The sequence below is a fragment of the Myotis lucifugus genome, unplaced genomic scaffold (genome assembly GCF_000147115.1).
Source record: "Myotis lucifugus unplaced genomic scaffold, Myoluc2.0 scaffold_12, whole genome shotgun sequence".
Lineage (NCBI taxonomy): Eukaryota > Metazoa > Chordata > Mammalia > Chiroptera > Vespertilionidae > Myotis > Myotis lucifugus.
In genome coordinates, this window is record NW_005871060.1 from 2,831,443 (window position 1) to 2,849,788 (window position 18,346).

At 35.6% G+C, this 18,346-nt stretch overlaps 1 protein-coding gene and 1 pseudogene across 1 annotated transcript in view; both read left to right on the forward strand.

The window, feature by feature from the left end:
* Positions 1-18,346, forward strand: part of CUNH4orf22 (chromosome unknown C4orf22 homolog) — a 520,196-nt gene that overhangs the window by 349,766 nt on the left and 152,084 nt on the right. The gene's annotated exons all lie outside the window — the stretch shown is intronic.
* Positions 5,380-5,498, forward strand: LOC111825077 (annotated as a pseudogene).

Consider the following 18,346-nt stretch of genomic DNA (forward strand, 5'->3'; position numbering starts at 1 on the left):
GAAGACTGCTTAGGAGATTCTACCATTCAGCTATTAAGTTCACTCTTTACTCTTCAGGGTGATAAAGTGGATAATGAAAGTAGAAGTTGAACTAAATGGGAGGTGGAAATCCAACATAATCCAATTAATATTAGATCCTAAATGAGTCTTTGTCATTGATTGAGAAACTTAAAGCCTCCCTTTCTAAGCTGTAATTCTTGTGTAATGAACATTGCAGTTTTCATTAGAACTCTGTGGCCAGGAGAAACCTCCGCTTAATTCATTTACTAGCAAGTATTTTTGTACTTTTACATAAATAAGTAAAAAAGACTGGCTCAAGCTTTCCTTTGGTGCTTTTGGTAGCAAAGGGCTAGTCTCAGTTTTAGGACCATCCTCCCATATTGTCCATAGTCTCTGTCATGAGATATATCTCAGAGCTGTACTGTGTGAACTGTGTTCTTTCCACCTTCAAGAAGATAACAGTTAGCCAAGTTTGTGGAATGAAGGGAAAAACACATCTTCTTTTAGGACCCTTGTTGTCCATCAAAATTTTATCTTTTCAAAGGGAACCAATATGTAGTTTACATAGTTTTAGTAAAGAAAATAGTGTGCCTATATTGAATCAATTGTAATAGTTCTCCAACAGAAAATCAAATAGCATGATAGATTAATCTGTGTGGCTTTGTGAATTTTATTTTTTAAAATTTTCTGTGCCCCAAGTCCTTCTACTTTCTTTTTTCTGTAGAGAAAGTATGGTTCAGATATTTGGTAGATTGTGTTTGTTAGGGTCACTGCATTTATTTATCTTTATACAAACTTATTATGGTTAATTTCTAAGTATAAAAATATATTTAAGCTATTATTTTTCTGTGTCTGATTAGCATCAATGAGCTTAAGATTGTTTTCCAGAATCTAAAAACTGTTGATTATTATTTCTCTCTCCACTATGTAAGGAGTTGGTAACTATGGCCTACAGACCAAATCTGGCCCACCACTTTTTTTGTACATTCAGGAGCTAAAAATGGTTTTTACATTTTTTGATTGATTAAAGAAAATCAAGAGAATAATAATATTTCATGACACAAAAATTATATAACATTCAAATGTCAATGTCCATAAATAATGTTTAATTGGAACACTCATTTGTTTTCAAATTATTCTTGGTTGGTTCTTGCTACAATGGTAATGTTGAGTAATTGCTGCAGAATTATATGGCCCACAGAGCTGGGAATATTATTATTTGACAATTTACAGAAAATGTTTGCTGACCTCTGCTGTATATATCTAGATTGATCAAGATCGAGAAAATATTTCAAGGAGAAAGAAATGTGCAAAACAGTAAATAACGCAAAGGTGTGGATATTGTAATTATGATCATAGAATTCATGACTTCCTAAAACATATTGGTATTTACAAAATAATGTAGTTGACATTTGTAGTTATATGCCACCAATACTGATACTGTTCCAATTGTGTACACACTATGCTTTGGATTTTATTAATTTCATTTTTTATGAGAATGATTACTCAAACCACACATAGAAATTAATACTATTTTTCTATCCTCACAACCCATCACTGTTTGGTTTTTCTTGTGTCCTGGTAAGTCAGTTTTTATCCCTCTTCATTATTTCTCATGACAATCATTGGAAAGGATTTTTAAAACAAGAAAAAAACAAATTTATAATTGAAAGTTTAATTTTTAAAAATATCTTATTAACCAAAGAATTATTTAATATGCAAAATTTAGTAAAAAGTAAATTTAAAATTGTTTTTCTCATGACTTCAATCAATTGGATTTTTCACCCATGAGAGATATCAGTGTTTTGGAATATTTCAGTAGGACATTTCAAATATTTACTGAAAATTAACTTACTTCTATAAAAAATATTCTTTTATAATCTACCCAATGTAAAGATAATGCTTCTTTCCTGAAAACTTCTATATTTCATAGCAGAGCTAAGATTCCATTATTCAGTTTGCTAGTATAGTATTAGATATTAGCAAGTTAATTTGGATATAATTTCATTGTTAAATGTTAGTTCTAACTTTGTCACAAAGTCAGTTTTCTATATTCCAAATCTCAGTTGAATTAACTGATGTTGCCTCAAGGACTCATGTTCCACAGCATATTTATAATGTAAAAAAGAGGATAATAAAGAATGTCTAAGTGATGTGTTTGTGAACCTAAATGATATTAGTACAGATATAACAACATTTGCCATCCCAAAGTATTTATTATTTTGATTGTAAAAAATGTATGTTGGTCATATAAAGATGATATATTGTCTTGTAAAGATGATACATTGTCTAAGGCTAGCAAAACAATGATAATTATATGTCAAATGACTGGAAAACATAGGTATGCTTTCTTAAATATGGGTAAAATCAGGGCAAATTGTATTGGCCCTAAAAGAATTCCTACAATCTTCAAAATATTAAAACAGCAAGAAAGCACTATTAATGTTTGTTTTTCTTTGTACTATCCTAGGTTTTTATTCTTAAAATTAACTCTGGAAAATAAATCGTAAAACTCACTCAAATTATTTTGAAAATATATTTATATTTTTATAAAAAATAACAGTCATTACCGCAAAAAGACATAAAACTTGATTTGTGTAATATCCATGCCTAAAACTTTCTGTGTGTTTTTTTTTCAGCATGGTTCAAATCACTTTAATTTACTAAATGTTTTCCAATGCCTCTTATATGCCAAACACTGTGTTAGGGTCTGAAGAGAATAAAAAGTTGGTGGATATGTAGACCTGGTTCTCAAGGCACTCACAGTCCAACCATTGATGTAGAATGTAGACAATATTTATAATGGAAAATGTATTAGGTGGGGTCATGAGGAAGAATATTTAAAGTGGTAGTTTGAGATCTGAGTAAAGGGAAAACATTGAATAACATGATTATAATTTGAACTTTATTCTGTACTCATTAAGGACTTTTGAGGAAATGGCAATTATGATTATGGTTGTGCTTAAAACCCATAGGAAAAAAATTGAGCAAAGTTGTCTTTTGTCTTTGTTTGGTTTTATTGTTATTTTTCTCCTTTGAACTACTATTCTCATCTATGTTAAGTAATGGGGAGGAGATTAAACTAATAATATTAACTATTGTATATTAATGACAGTTTGACACCACCATCATTCCATTCTTTCTTGAAATGTTTTATTGTTTTTGTTGTTATAGACAGACTTTCCAGTAAACATAGCAAACTGGAATATTTTTATGCCAATGTTACAAGCATGTAACAAATAGAAATAATGATGATTTACATGACTTTTACACTGAATTTATTCAGTAACCTAATTAATTCCATAACTTGAGTCCATATTTTATCCCTGAATTTCCATAGCTTTATTCACCTTAATATGGACCTTGTCCCCTTAAGCTTTAATTTTTTTAAAATTACAAAACCCTTCTAGATCCCATTATAGTATTTTTAAAATTTAAGATTATGTTTTGGATTAGTTTTCCTACAGCTGCAGACAACTTCCTCACAAGTCTAAGAAACATGTACATGGCCAGAGAAAAGTCATGGTTTAGCTTACCCTGGTTTAGTTAATTTAATGACTTCCACAAACTCTTCATAAGGATAGATGTCTTGTTAAATTTCCAAATTGGTTCAATATTTTTCTGCAATGAACACTCATAGAAAATCTCTAACCTTAATCTTGGTCTTCAGCATTGTTAACAATGTATGAAATAATCTGGAAGTGAGAGAAATAGGGGTTATTACTCTTTGCAGCGATCATTCTTTTATCAGAAAAGCAGAACTACTATGAGAATTATGGGATAGTGGACTCATTGTATGAATAAGATCTGACATAGTCGTGGAAGAAGCTGAGGAATAATTAGGAGGCTAGAAAGAAGAAGAGCTGAACGTAGAGCAAGGGAGAGCATCTACTTCTACCATGTCTAAGCACAACGACATTCAAAGTGCAATGGCTACTGCTTAATTTCCCATTTCCAAACGTCGTGAAAATTTATTTTTTTCTTAACTAATCTAGTAACTCTACAGAGAAGGGGACTCTGAGAATCACAGTTTCAGCTTAGCCAAGTTGACATAGTATAAAACAATCACACTGCTATTTTTAAGATCATTTACATATTCATTTTTTCAACTATTATTTAATAACCACATACTACTTGCCAGGCTCCTTGTTAATTGTTGGAAATATAATTCTAAACAAATATGCCCTCTCTCCTGAAAATTCAACTTTTTTTCAGGGACAAAAATATAAGAAGCAATTAAAATTAAAGTATAAGGAAATACATAGGTAAAAATGGGAGCAATTAGCTGAGCCTCTTCCAGGAGTATTCACCAGGGAAACCTTCCTAGGCAATGAGACTTCTAAACTGATACCTGGTGGATGGGCAGATGTGATGTACAGGGGAGCAAAGTGGGGGAAGAAAGGAAAGTACCATGTGAAATCCTCTTGGTCCAAGAGCTATATTATGGTGTCTTGGGAGAACTGAAAAAATGTTCAGAATGAATGGACTACTGAGTCCCCAGGTAGAATGAGTAACCTGTAATGAACAAAGTACTGGGTGTTTTTCTTTGTAGGATTTTTTGGTAAATATAATTAATTTTATTCTTGCTCCCATACTCTTTTTGGTAGTAATTCAGTTACTGAGGGTCATCTTTTTCAAAGTTTCTCTGACCCTAGATAAGAATATGTTTCAATTGGTATCATTGTCTCACAGCAGATGTTTTAGAAATAATTAAATCAGATAAGAATGCATTTTTAAATCTCAATTTAAATGTGTCTAAAAGTATATTATGAACAAGAACACAAGTTTAAGCAAACTTCTTTTCTTTTTTCATGTTCTACCAACAGCAGGTCCTTTACTTCTGGGTGGTCACTATTGCGGTCTTTGTTTTTATACAAAGGAAAATACAAGAGGATTCTCCTATAAACTAAGCCACAGTGGAAGTTTGCTTAGCATTAGACAACTAAAGAAACCACAATTGTGTATTGCTTCCTGTGTTTATTATAAGCATCTTCAATCTCTCATTATAATGATATGCTGCACTATTCAAAACTGAAAAATTGATATATTTGTATGGAAGGGGAAAGAGAGAATGCTTCACCTTAGTTTCAAATACCCTAACTACAAAAACTAAGGTATATATGCAATGAAGCACAATGTATAAAGAAATAAAGCAAAAGCTTTCCTCTATTTCTATAATAACTAACTGGGAGTTTTGTGCAGTTTTAAAAGTGTTTAAATGTTTGTTTTAGGTGTATTAGCCTATGTTAGGAGAATATAAGAGGATCTTGTATAGTAAAGTAACTGATGAGTCCACAAATATCAAATCAATAGGACACTAGTATAGAAATAGATAAGCAGATTAGTGGAGATGTGTAGAAAACACAAGCACAGATTTCAGTGTTGCATGAGAGGAGAGAAGGCTATCACTCCCCTTAACAAGGAAGGAAGAGGCTCTCAGGCCTAACAATAATTAGATTAAGAATTTAAAATTAGTATTTTTAAATGAATAGATTTTAAAATAAATAAATAATTGTATCCGTAGAGCAAGACACTACGAAAATGTTAAATTTAAAAACAACTAAAGCGAAGTTCTAAAAGGAAATAAAAACATTTTAATTAAAGGAGAAAAAAATTCAATGGACAGATTAACATTAAAGAAACTGAAGAGAAAATTAATAATTTGGAATATGGAATTGGAGAAATTACCCAGAGTGCAGTATAAAGATATAAAACTTGGAAATTATAAATGACACACAAAAAATATAAAGAGATGGTGCAATGTACATCTACTACAAGTTTCAGGACAGAATAGAGAGAATGACAGTAGGCAATACTTGAAAAAATAAATATTTTTAAATAGATGAAAGTCATGAGTCTTAATATTTGTAAAGCAAAATGAGTTAACAGCAGGATAAATAAAAATAAACCATCACCCAGACACAAGTTAGTGAAAATGTATAACACTAAAGACAAAGAGAAAATCTTCAAAACAACTGTAGGAAAAGTCTAGATCACCTAGGAAGGGAAAACAATTATACTGACAAGTTAAAATGTTTGCAGTAGTCTAAAATGTCAACAACAATAGAGATTAAAAGACAATAAGAAATAGCTTAAACTTTCATAGGGAAAATAAATGTTATGCTATTTATAGTATTCAGTTGTATCCTTATGACTTTTATAACCTGACTTATTGGTCTATTATTGGATGATTTTCTTTCTTTGGAAGAACTTAAGTTGATATTTCTACTTATTATTTATCAAATACACTCTCCTTTATCAAAATAGACTATTTTTGTCTTACCAGTTAATTATTACTTTTTTAATTGTCCTATCTACATCTTTGTCAAATTAATGTTAGCATTTCTGTTTTAAAAGCCAATGCTGTAATTTCTAGTAACATTCAGTATTTCTGGTTGTACCCAATTTGTTTGCCGTGGATATAAAAATATATTTAGTGTTTTCAGTTTTGCAGGTGAAACCATTTTCATAAGTGAAGCCCAAAGTGCCATCAACATTATTGGCACCCATTTTATTCCCTTTGGGAAGGATGAATCATAAGTAACCAAATGTAATTAATAATGACAGCTAAGATTCTAAAACAGCTTTTGAAAAGCACAGAAGGTTCCACAGATGAGCTCAAGAAGTGTGTGGTATACCTGAGATGTAAGAAGGCATCAACTAAAAGTAACGCGTACCGGTTACTGTTTGAAGTATAACTAGCTTAGCCTGAAGTCAAGGAGATTGTTCAACAATAACAAGAGAAAAATCAGTAGAAATATGAAAAATTCAACCCATCTAAAGGACATTATATTCATGTATGCTAAATAAAACATGTTGATTGTTAACTGAACTTTATAAATTGTCTGGGTGCTCCATACTGTACAAACACCAGCATAAAATAAGTAGCACCATTAAAGATAAGATTCATATTTGAAGCATGAAGATTTATTATTCACCAGGTCTATTCTATTTGCTTTGCCAAAATAGGTCCAATATTGAACTATTACAAGTACACAGAAAACCTTTTTTTTTTGGCCATGGGAAATTGAAAGCAAAAGTGTTGCATTAGCTGAATACATTCTGTAGCATTCCCTTCTGGTGATTCATTTCAAGTCAAGACATTAAGTTTCTATTGTGTACCAGGCACTTTGTTAGATTCTGGGGTCGAGAGTTCAAGACACAGATACCAAAAATAAAACTGACTTAAAAAGGCCTGCCATTTAAGGAGATAACAGACATGCAAGCAGCCAGATACAGGGTAGGATGAAATCTGCCTTAAATAGCATTCAAATAACATATACTGTGGTCATTCGGAGCATAGACTGATCAATGCTGTCTGAGAGGACCCAACAAAGCTTTAGGCAGGAGACATTTGCATTGATCTGAGGTGAGCAGGAATGCTTTCTGAAGGTGGAGAATAAGTAGGTGAGCAAAACAGATTAGATTACCTTAAGTTAAACTTTAGATAGATTCCGATATAGTCAGTTGAAAGAAAAACTTAAGGTTTTGCTATTTTCTTGGGGAAAATGATATATACATGTTGTTAAGTGTTTACTAGGTGCCTGGCATTTTACTTTGGCTTAGAATTATTGCATTCAATTATTTCATTCAATATAATGTGGTATGATGTAGGTATCATGACCCTATTTTACTGATGCAGAAACTGAGGCTCAGTGAGTCTATTACAGAACTTTTACTAAAGGTGACTTATCAATCAGTGGCTATCTTAGGTTTATATTGTCAGATAACAAATAATCATAAACTTAGCAGCTTAAAACAATTCAATGCATTATCTCACAGTCCTGTAGCTTAGAAGTACAGATGCAGGTTATGTCCTGCTCAGGGTCTCTCCAAGCTGAAATCAAGGTTTTAGGCAAGGGTTCTTCTTATCTGAAGCTTGGGAACCTCTTCCACACTCATTTGTTGTTAGTGTGATTTATTTCTTCCTGGCTGTGACTAAGGTCCCTGTCTTCTTGCTGGTTGTTGACTGGGGACCACACTTAGCAGCTAGAGACTGTCCACAGTTCCTTGCCACCTGACATGTGTGCCTTTGCTTTCTTCCAAGCCAGGAGGAGCCTGGACACACCTCATTAGGCTGTTATGGTAGAGTCTTAGAAAATGTAAGGTAATCACTGAGTGACAATCCTATCACCATTTGGCATAAAATTCAATCTAAAAAAGATTTACTATCCATAATATTCACAGGTTCCACCCACATTTGAAGTGAAGGGACTATACAAGGTGTGTATACCAGGAGCAGAAATCTCAGAGGGCCCCTTTGAATTCTGCTTACCTTGCAACATACACTGACTCGCTTTCCTAGATTCCCAAAGACGCATCCCAATGCAGCATCAGCTGTATTTCAAAATCACATCACTGAAATATAAACTTATAAATCTCATCAGGTCAAGCCACAAATTGTATCTAAATCTCCTTAAAGTAAATAAAAAAAAACACAAAATAATCTCATCCTTTTAGTCATCTTAATCAGGTGCAGATGAGGCTCCTGCTATAATCCATAAATACAACTCCTGGGGCACCATTCCTCTTAATCTGTAAACCTATAACAGTAAAGAGGCAAGTTTATCTTCCCTCAACATTCCCCCCGCCCATACTTGTTGAGACAGGCATAGCATTAAAGGTATGAACACTCTGGTTCATAAAAGGGAAATGGAAGTAAAAAGGAGTCACTGGTCCAAAGCAATATCCTAATCCAGTTGGCAAATGGGAGTTTCTTGATAAGTTTGTAAAGGCTGTGAATAATGCCTCCTGGCTCTCAGTTCCACCCTCTGGGTACTTGGTTTTACTCTCTGAGTCACCCTTCCTTTTTATGAAAAGCAGCACATGTTTGCAATTGAGAAGTAACTCTCATCAGCCTGCCTCCTGCCTTATTTTTGGAGATGGGGGTGTGGGGCGGGGGTGTGTGTGTGGTTCTGACAACCTCCTTTTGTTTGTATTTCTTCTGCCCTTTTCAGGTCAAGCCTGAGAGTTTGTGGGCCTTCCATAGGTTTCCATAACATTTGCCCCACAAGACAAAATACCTACAAATCTTTTTGAGATAAGCCGCTCTTTCTTTTCGGCTCCTCTTCTTAGAGGTCCTCTGATTTCCATGAGATATGGAAGGTTACTCCTAATCTCTTGAAATAGCTTTTGGATGGAATCCTAAGACATTTTACTTTAAGCAGCAATGAGAACCCAGGCAGCACCTTCCGCGCATTGCTCAGGACTCACCTCAACTATATGTCCAAGTGTATAGATTCAGAAGCTCAGCTTACTACATAACTGCAGGAGACAGGTTAGCTAAGCATTCTGCCATTACAAAGATCTCTCTTCCTCTTTGTAAGAACAGAATAAAGTACATATTAAAACTAATGAATATCTCTGCACGTCCACTCATCCCCTCTAGATCCACAGAGGTGTATTCCGTCAGACTTTTTTATCTGCTAATATAAATATATTATACATGTATACTATTTATGTACACATGTAATGTTTATTTTGTCTTTCCTATAAAAAGCACATTTCTTTGAATCAAGATGTCAGCCAGCTGCCTCCTCATTTGGAGGCTCAGCTAAGGAAGTTTTTGCTCCCAACCTCCCTCAGATTGTTTGCAGAATTCATCCCTTTTGGTTGTGGGAGCAGTATCCCTGTTGTTTTGCTGTCTATCAGGGAACACTGTCAGCTCCTGGAGGCTTCTTTCAGGTTCTTGCCACATGCTGTCCCTCCATAGGCCTTCTCACATTTCCAGTCTTTCTGTCCTTAGGAATGAGGAATGGTCTGGTCATTTTTTAAGGGCTCAACTGAGTAGGTTAGGCCCACCTGGGTTTTCTCCATTTTGATTAACTAAAAGTCAACTGATTAAAAACTAAAAGGAGTGATATCCTTTTATATTCTCAGGTTATGTCCACTTTCAAAGGGAGCAGATTATAATAGACTAGAGGCCCGGTGCACAAAAATGTGTGCACTCGGGGTGGGGGTGGGGTCCCTCAGCCCGGCCTGTGCCCTTTCACAGTCTGGGACCCCTCAGGGGATGACCACCTGCTGGCTTAGGCCTGCTCCCCAGGGGATTGGGCCTAAGCTGGCAATCAGACATCCCTCTGGCAGTCAGGCAGCCTTGGGGGATGTCCACTTACAAGCGGGGAGCAGACCTAAGCTGTAGTCGGACATCATTAGCGCTGCTGAGGAGGCAGGAAAGGCTCCCACCACCACAGCTGTACTGGCAGCCATCAGCCTGGCTTGTGGCTGAGCAGAGCTCTCCCATGTGGGAGCGCACTGACCCCCAGAGGGTAGCTCCTGCATTGAGCATCTGCTCCCTGATGGTCAGTGTGTGTCATAGTGACCAGTCATTCCCAGTCTTTCTGCTGTTAGGGTCAGTTTGTATATTACCCTTTTACTATATAGGATAGAGGCCTGGTGCACGGGTGGGGGCCGGCTGGTTTGCCCTGAAGGGTGTCCCGGATCAGGGTGGGGGTCCCGCTGGGGTGCCTGGCCAGCCTGGGTGAGGGGCTGATGGGTGTTTTCAGGCTGGTCACACCCCCTTCAGGGTGGGGGTCCCCACTGGGGTGCCTGGCCAGCCTGGATGAGGGGCTGATGGCTGTTTTCAGGCTGGCCACACCCCCTTTAAGGTGGGGGTCCCCACTGGGGTGCCTGGCCAGTCTGGGTGAGGGGCTGAGGGCCGTTTTCAGGCTGGCCAGTGACTGAAGCTCTCAGCCTCTCCTTTTTTTCTTTTTTCTTTTTATTCTGGAATTTATTTACCTTCTATAATTGAAACTTTGTTGCTGTCACTGTAGCTGAGAGCCGGCTCCTGCTTGCTCCAGCTCTGTGGCCATGACCTGCTGAAAGCAGGTATCTGGGGTTTGTTTAGCTTCTATAATTGAAACTTTGTTGCTGTCACTGGAGCTAAGAGCCGGCTCCTGCTTGCTCCAGCTCTGTGGCCACGGCCTCCTGAAAGCAGGTATCTGGGGTTTTTTAGCTTCTATAATTGAAACTTTGTTGCTTTCGGAACTCAGAGCCGGGCCGCAGCAGGCAGGGAACCTTGGCTTCCTCCATCACTGGAGCAAGCAAGCCTCCTGCTCACTTCAGCTGCGTAGCTGCCGGCCGCCATCTTGGTTGGGTTAATTTGCATATCGTGCTGATTAGCCAATGGGAGGCATAGCGAAGGTATGGTCAATTACCATGTTTGTCTATTATTAGATAGGATATGCATACCAGGAAGTGGGAATCATGTGAGCCATTTAGAATTATGCCTACCACAGTGGCATATCTATCATCCAGTTCATATCTCTTTTACTCTAAAGTTCCTTCTCTTAATATCGTGCTATACTTCCATCCCCTGTAGTTATTTTGAAGCATATTTCTTTTTTTAGTTGTTGACACTATTACAGATATCTCCCATTTTCCCCATCCCTTTGCCCACATTCTCCTAGCCCCTGCCCCCTCCTCTGGCCTTCACCACATGTTTACTGTGTCTATGTATTATGCGTATATGTTTTTCAGTAAATCTCTTCACCTTCTTTTCTCCAGTCCTCCCCATCCCACTCCCTCTGACATTTGTCAGTCTGTTCCATGTACCCATGCCTCTGGTTCTATTTTGTTAGTTTATTTATTTATTTTTATTAGGTTCCACATATTAGTGAAATCATATGGTACTTGTCTTTCTCTGACTGGTTTATTTGACTTAGCATAATAATCTCCAGGTTCATCCATGCTGTCGAAAAAGGTAAGAGTTTCTTCTTTTTATAGCTGTGTAGTATTCCATTGTGTGAATGTACATCATTTTTATCCACTCATCTACTGATGGGCACTTGGACTGTTTCCAGATCTTGCTATTGTAAATAATGCTGCTATGAACATAGGGGTGCATGCATTCTTTCTCGTTGGTATTTTGAGATTCTTAGGATATATTCCCAGAAGAGGGACAGCTGGGTCAAAAGGTGGTATAGTTTCATTTTTTGCATGTACCTGTCCAATTTCCCCAACACCATTTATTGAAGAGAATATCCTTTCTCCATTGTATTTTTTTGCTTCCTTTTCCAAATATTAATTGACCACAATTGTGTGGGTTGATTACTGGGGTCTCTATTCTCTTCTATTGGTCTATATGACTGTTCTTGTGCCAGTATTAGGCTATTTTGATTACAATAGCTTTGTAGGATAGTTGGATATCTGGCATTGTGATCCCTTAGACTTTGTTCTTCTTTCTCAAGATTGCTGGGACTATTGTAGGTCTTTTAAGGTTCCATATAAATTTTTGGAATATTTGCTCTAGAACTGTGAAATATGCCATTAGTATTTTAATAGGGATTGCATTGAATCTATAGATTGCTTTGGGTAGTATGGAATTTTTTAATGTGAATTCTTTCAATTCATGAATACAGTATTCACAAAGATACTTGTTTGTATCTTTCTCTATTCTTTTTTTCAATGTCTTGTAGTTTTCAGAGTACAGGTCTTTTATCTCCTTGGTTACATTTATTCCTAGGAATCTTATTTTTTGTTGTTGCAGTAGTAAATGGGATTATTATTTAGTTTTTCTTTCTGAGAGTTCATTATCCTATATAATAAAGAGGTAATATGCAAATTGACAGTCACACCCTCGCACAAGATGGCTGCTCCCATGTGGGCACAAGATGGCCACCACAAGATGGCTGGCAGGGGAGGGCAGTTGTGGGCAATCAGACCAGCAGGGGAGGGCAGTTAGGGGCGACCAGGCCTGCAAGGGAGGGCAGTTAAGGGTTATCAGGCCGGCAAGGGAGTGGTTAGGGGGTGGTCAGGCAGGCAGGCAAGCGGTTGGAAGCCAGCAGTTCTGGATTGTGAGAGGGATGTCTGATTGAGGCAGTCAGACATCCCCCAAGGGGTCCCAGATTGGAGAGGGTCCAGGCTGGGCTGAGGGACATCTCCCCAGTGCACGAATTTTGTGCACCAGGCCTCTAGTTGATATATAAAAATGCCACTGATTTCTAAGTATTAATTTTGTGTCCTGCCACTTTGTCAAATTCATTTATTAGATCTAGTGGTTTTCAATGGAGTTGTAAGGTTTTATATGTACAATATCACCTCACCTGGGAATAATGACAATTTTATTTCCTCCTCTCTAATTTGGATGCCTTTGATTTTTCTTGCCTGATCAACTGTGACTTGGATTCCAGCACTATCTATATATATAAGAGGCTAATATGCTAAGTGTCTGACCATCTGACTGGTCATTATGATGCACACTAACCACCAGGGGGCAGACGCTCAATGCAGGAACTGCCGTGGCTTCCCCCAAGTGGGACACAGACCCCACCACCACCCCGGAGCAACAGCCCACCAAATCGCAGCTGACACTGCTGAGACCCCATGGCACAAAATGCGGCCCATAGCCCAGCCCAGCCAGGAAACAGTTGCTGTGGGCACCAGGTAATGATGTCACATAGCAACGCCCAGCTTCCTCTCCCTAGCAACAACTAGCCTCCTTGGAGTTTCTTCAGCCCAGGAACACAACTTGCTTTATAGACAGGTGCAAACATTTCACATTTAACCAAATGTCTGTGAAGCGTTTTCCCGTGGCTCATCTCATTTGATCCTCACACAAGTCCTGGAGTAGGTAGATAGGAGACTCAGTGGAATCCTATTTTCTTTTCATTAGCCCAAAAATGGAGATTTAGAAAGCTTAGAAACTTGACCCAACTAAAAATAAGTAATAAATGGTGGACCTTGAAAATGACTTCAGGTTTTCTCACTGCATGGAATATAGTCAAACACTGCTGCAGTTAAATATTTTATCCTTTGTTCTCCCTGTGTGATCTACAATAATAATCTGCTTCCTGTTGATATTTACTACTGTGTTGCTGACAATTACCTGAAGGAGAAGTTGGGGTACTTCACTGGGCTGGAAAAAGTTTAGCTACATCAGAAAGCAGGTCTAATTAAGCAAGTTTATTCTAGATATATAAACTGCTAAGTTGACTCATGCATGCGCAAAACATATAAAGCTCTTGCTGGCGCCAGTCACAGGCATGTGTTTCAATCTGTCATTGTCAAGCGTGAATTTGGTTGACACTTCTATTATAGAAAAAGGGTGAATAGCGATATTAAAATATTTCTTCTAATGAATTTCCTTTCAATGTGCACAAATCCATGCACGGGGTGGAAGCAGACATCCCTACCTTGTTCCTAATCTTAAGGGCAATGCTTTTAGTTTTTGCCCACTTAATATGATGCTGGCTGTGTATTTTTCATATATGGACTTTACTATGTTGAAGTATGATCCCTCCATTCCCACTTTGCTGAGAGTTTTTATTATAAATAGGTTCTGGATTTTATTGAATGCTTTTTTCTGCATTTGTTGATATGATCATGTGATTTTTATATTTCATTTTCTTTATGAGATGTATCACATTTATTGATTTGTGAATATTGTACCAAATTTGCATCCATGAAATATATCTCAGTTGGTCATTGTGTATGATCTTTCTAATGTATTGCTGGATCTGATTTATTAATATTTTGTTGAAGATTTTAGCCTCTATGTTCATCAGGGTTATTGGCCTATAATTTTCCTTCTTTGTAGTGTCATATGGTTTTGGAATTAGGATAATGCTGACCTCATAAAAAGAGTGTGGAAGCCATCCCTCCTCTTGGAATTTTTGGAATAGTTTGAGAAAGATAGGTGTTAGTTCTTCTTTACATATTTGATAAAATTCATCTGTGAAGCCATCTGGTTGAGGATTTTTGTTTGCTGGAATTTTTTTTTTTATTACTGCTTCAATTTTATTAGTTGTTGTCATTCTATTCATGTTTTCTGATTCTTCCTGATTCAATCTGGAAGATTGTATGTTTCTAGGAATCTGTCCATTTCACACAATTTGTTGACATATTGTTGTTCATAGTATTTTCTTACAATCCTTTGTATTTCTGTGATATCAGTTATTACTTCGCCATTTTCATTTCTGATTTTATATATTTTGGCCCTCTCTCTTTTTTATTGATAAGTCTTGTTAAATATTCATCAATCTTGTTTATCTTTTCAAAGAACCAGCTCTTGGTTTTATTTATTTTTTTATTTACTCTCTCTGTCATTTATTTCCATTCTAATTTTTACTATTATTTCCTTCCTTCTGCTTATTCTTGGATTTTCATTCTTTTTCTAGTTCTTTTTAGGTGTACATTTAGATTGTTTATTTGTGATTTTTCTTGTTTCTTGATTTGGACCTATAATGCTATGAACTTCCCATTCAGGACTGCTTTTGCTGTATACCATAGATTTTGGGTTGTTGTGCATTAATTTTCATTTGTCCCAGGTAATTTTTGATTTTTTTCCTAGGTCTCATTGGTAACCAAAAATTGTTTAGTAACATGCTATTTAGCCTCCATATATTTGCATACTTTGGGTTTTTTTGTTTGTTTGTTTTTGTAGGTGATTTCTAGTTTCATGCCATGTGCTCTGCAGTATTGAAGCATATTTCTTAATTTAATTTGCCAAAGTCAACATAGATGTAGATGCTTTTTCAAAGTATCAGGCACAGGCCAAATTTATTTGCATCCCACCACCAAAGAAATTAATACACATTTACACAGAAATACAGGCATCTGCTACAGGAACATTTTACATATGTAAATATTAGTTACAATACATTTGAGTTGGTACAATCAATATAACTACATCTTTCTCCTACCCAATCATTTCAATTGAATAAAATCCATTATCTCTTCCAACCAATGTAAAGTAGATTGACTTATTACTGTGCATCTTTTCAGCTTATATCCTTGTTAGAAATCTACTCAACAAGTAATAAGTTGTAAAGTACAAGATATGATTTTTCTTAAAAAATCTTGTCTTCTGATGGAGAGTGATGTTTTGATGTATAATAAAATATACATAATTCAAAAGTAAAAGAAATTCCTTAAATTAACAGAGTGATTATAAACATCTAAGTCTGATTTGGTGGCCCTGTGGTGCTAGGGACCTAAGTTTTGTCTATGCTGATGCTCAGTCATGCTAAATATATGTTTTCCATCATGTACTCTAAGGTGGCCCCTCCAGCCCCTGCCATAATTCCAGCTAACATGGACAAGGGGAAGAGCAGATAAGGAAAGGACATTTTTATTTAAGAGAGTAGATATAAGTTCCTTCCCCTACATTCCATTTTTATAGAGCCTGGTCTAATGGTCATTCCTAGCTGCAAGGGACTCTAAAAATTTCATCTTTGCTGAATAAAAATATATCCAAAATTTGTATTATTACAGGAAAAATTGAAATTGGAGGACCATTAACAATGACTGCGACATGTTTTGGAATTGCTGCCCTGAGTTTTGTTGGCCAGTATTTCAGGTCCTTATGATCAGTTTTGATGCATCGTTTTTGGCTAATCAAAGACAGACAAATAATAGTGCAGAAGAATCACACAGGATATGAGAAGCTTTTACTGGCTTGGGGCCAAGGAGCATCTGTAAGGTTCCAACCAAATAAACAGATGGTAAAGATCAGTAGTCAATATAAAATTAGTGGAAATTCTTTGCTTTATGAGGGACATTACAAACATTGATAGGGTCTAAAGAAAAATGGCAAAATATGTCAAGAATTCCCAGAAAAAAAGTGTGGTATCTGATTGCTTCAGGGGATATGAAGAAAAGAGGATATGACTGATCATATAAGGACATAGGAACGCAATTGCATGGGAAACCGGTATTGTTAATCTGATTTAGCTCTGATTCAGAAGACACTCCCATTTCAGGAACTCATTCACTGAGCTAAATAGAATCACTCTTTATAAATCATTAAACTAAAATCTTACACATAATTAGATTGATTTTTTCTATAAACACTTGAGAAAGCACAATTTTCTAATATGCACTATTGTTTTTTATAATTGTCGGTCACATGATTTGGATGATATAACCTCAGAATCAGTATAGCTCTGAGAGTTATAAGGAATGTAATCAGATATCATTTAAATAATCTTAAGAATTGTGGCCTGGCTACACTGTAAGATATAAAACAAATTCAGAATAGCATGAAGCAGGAAATAGACTTCATTCAATTCTAGTAAGTGGTAAAGTGGTATGAGGCTGTTGATTCAAACCAGATGGAAGATAATCTCTGATAGTTTTTTGAGTTGAAAGGCATAGTAGTGCTATTGGACTTGAATCCATGGTTGTTATAGTGACTAGAGAAAGTGGTCCATTTTGTCCCTCAGTGCCAAGGGAAAATTTCATCTAGATGACTGAAGTCCATTTTTTAACTGTCATGCTGTAGAAATGGTGATCTTAATGTTCTTTTTTCCTTTGTGGATAATTTTCTTTAAATCTTTGGAAATATTAGAATTGCCAATACAAATGATAAAATGTAAATAGACATACAGACTTACTATGTTTTTAATCTAGAAATGGAGGGGTTTTGTTGGTAATACTTTCATTAATAAGTTTTATATGACATTTTATATCTTTTGATAAGGGAATTGGGAATAGTAGGGTTTTTTGCAGGTTAACCTTAGATTCCAATTAATATGTATGAGTACTTTTTTAGGAATTGCAAAGTGTAGATCAAAAGTTATAAAATTTTTCATGTTATTAATGAGTCTTATATGTCACTATTTCAGAGTTTAATATATAAGGATTACTAACATTATTTAAATAATCTAGCAAATTGCTTAACTTGGAGTAATTGAATTACTTTCAAAAAAAGTTAGTATATATAAATGAATTGTAGTTGAAAGTGTTTCAAAGAATTTAAGTTGGTAAATGGTATAGAGATTGTTAAAAGATTTCAGTTTGTTTACATTAGACTGACTACACATTAAACAAAAGCTCTCTTGAAAGATGTTAAAATTTACTCAATTTATGGAAAGAAACATGAAAAATACAAAACAACTTAAAATTTGAACTTAAAACCTTAAGTAAAATACATCTGTGAATTAGTGACTTTATTAAATTTAATATTAATTTCCATGTACAGAAATTATTCTCAGGGCCACCAAAATTTTGCATAGACAAATAGGCAAACCATAGCAATACTTATATTTTTAAAAACAAAAATAATACCAATTTAAACAAAACAAATAAACATAAAAAGTAAATAATCTATTTGCACTTACAAACACCCCCTGCCAATGGCATATATCCTTTCACACTTTTTATCTGCTAATATAAATATTTACATCTATCTGTATACATAAACTTTATTTTCTCTTTTAAAAAAAGACACTTTTTTCTGGCAAAGATCTTAAACAAATAGTTCACAAAGAATTGCAAATGGCCAATAAATATATGAAAATATGTTCAAACTCACCTTTAATTAAATATATATTAAGATAACTATATAATTTTCACATTTTAACTTGGTAATTGTTTAGTAAACACTGTTGGCGGAATTAGTGATGTG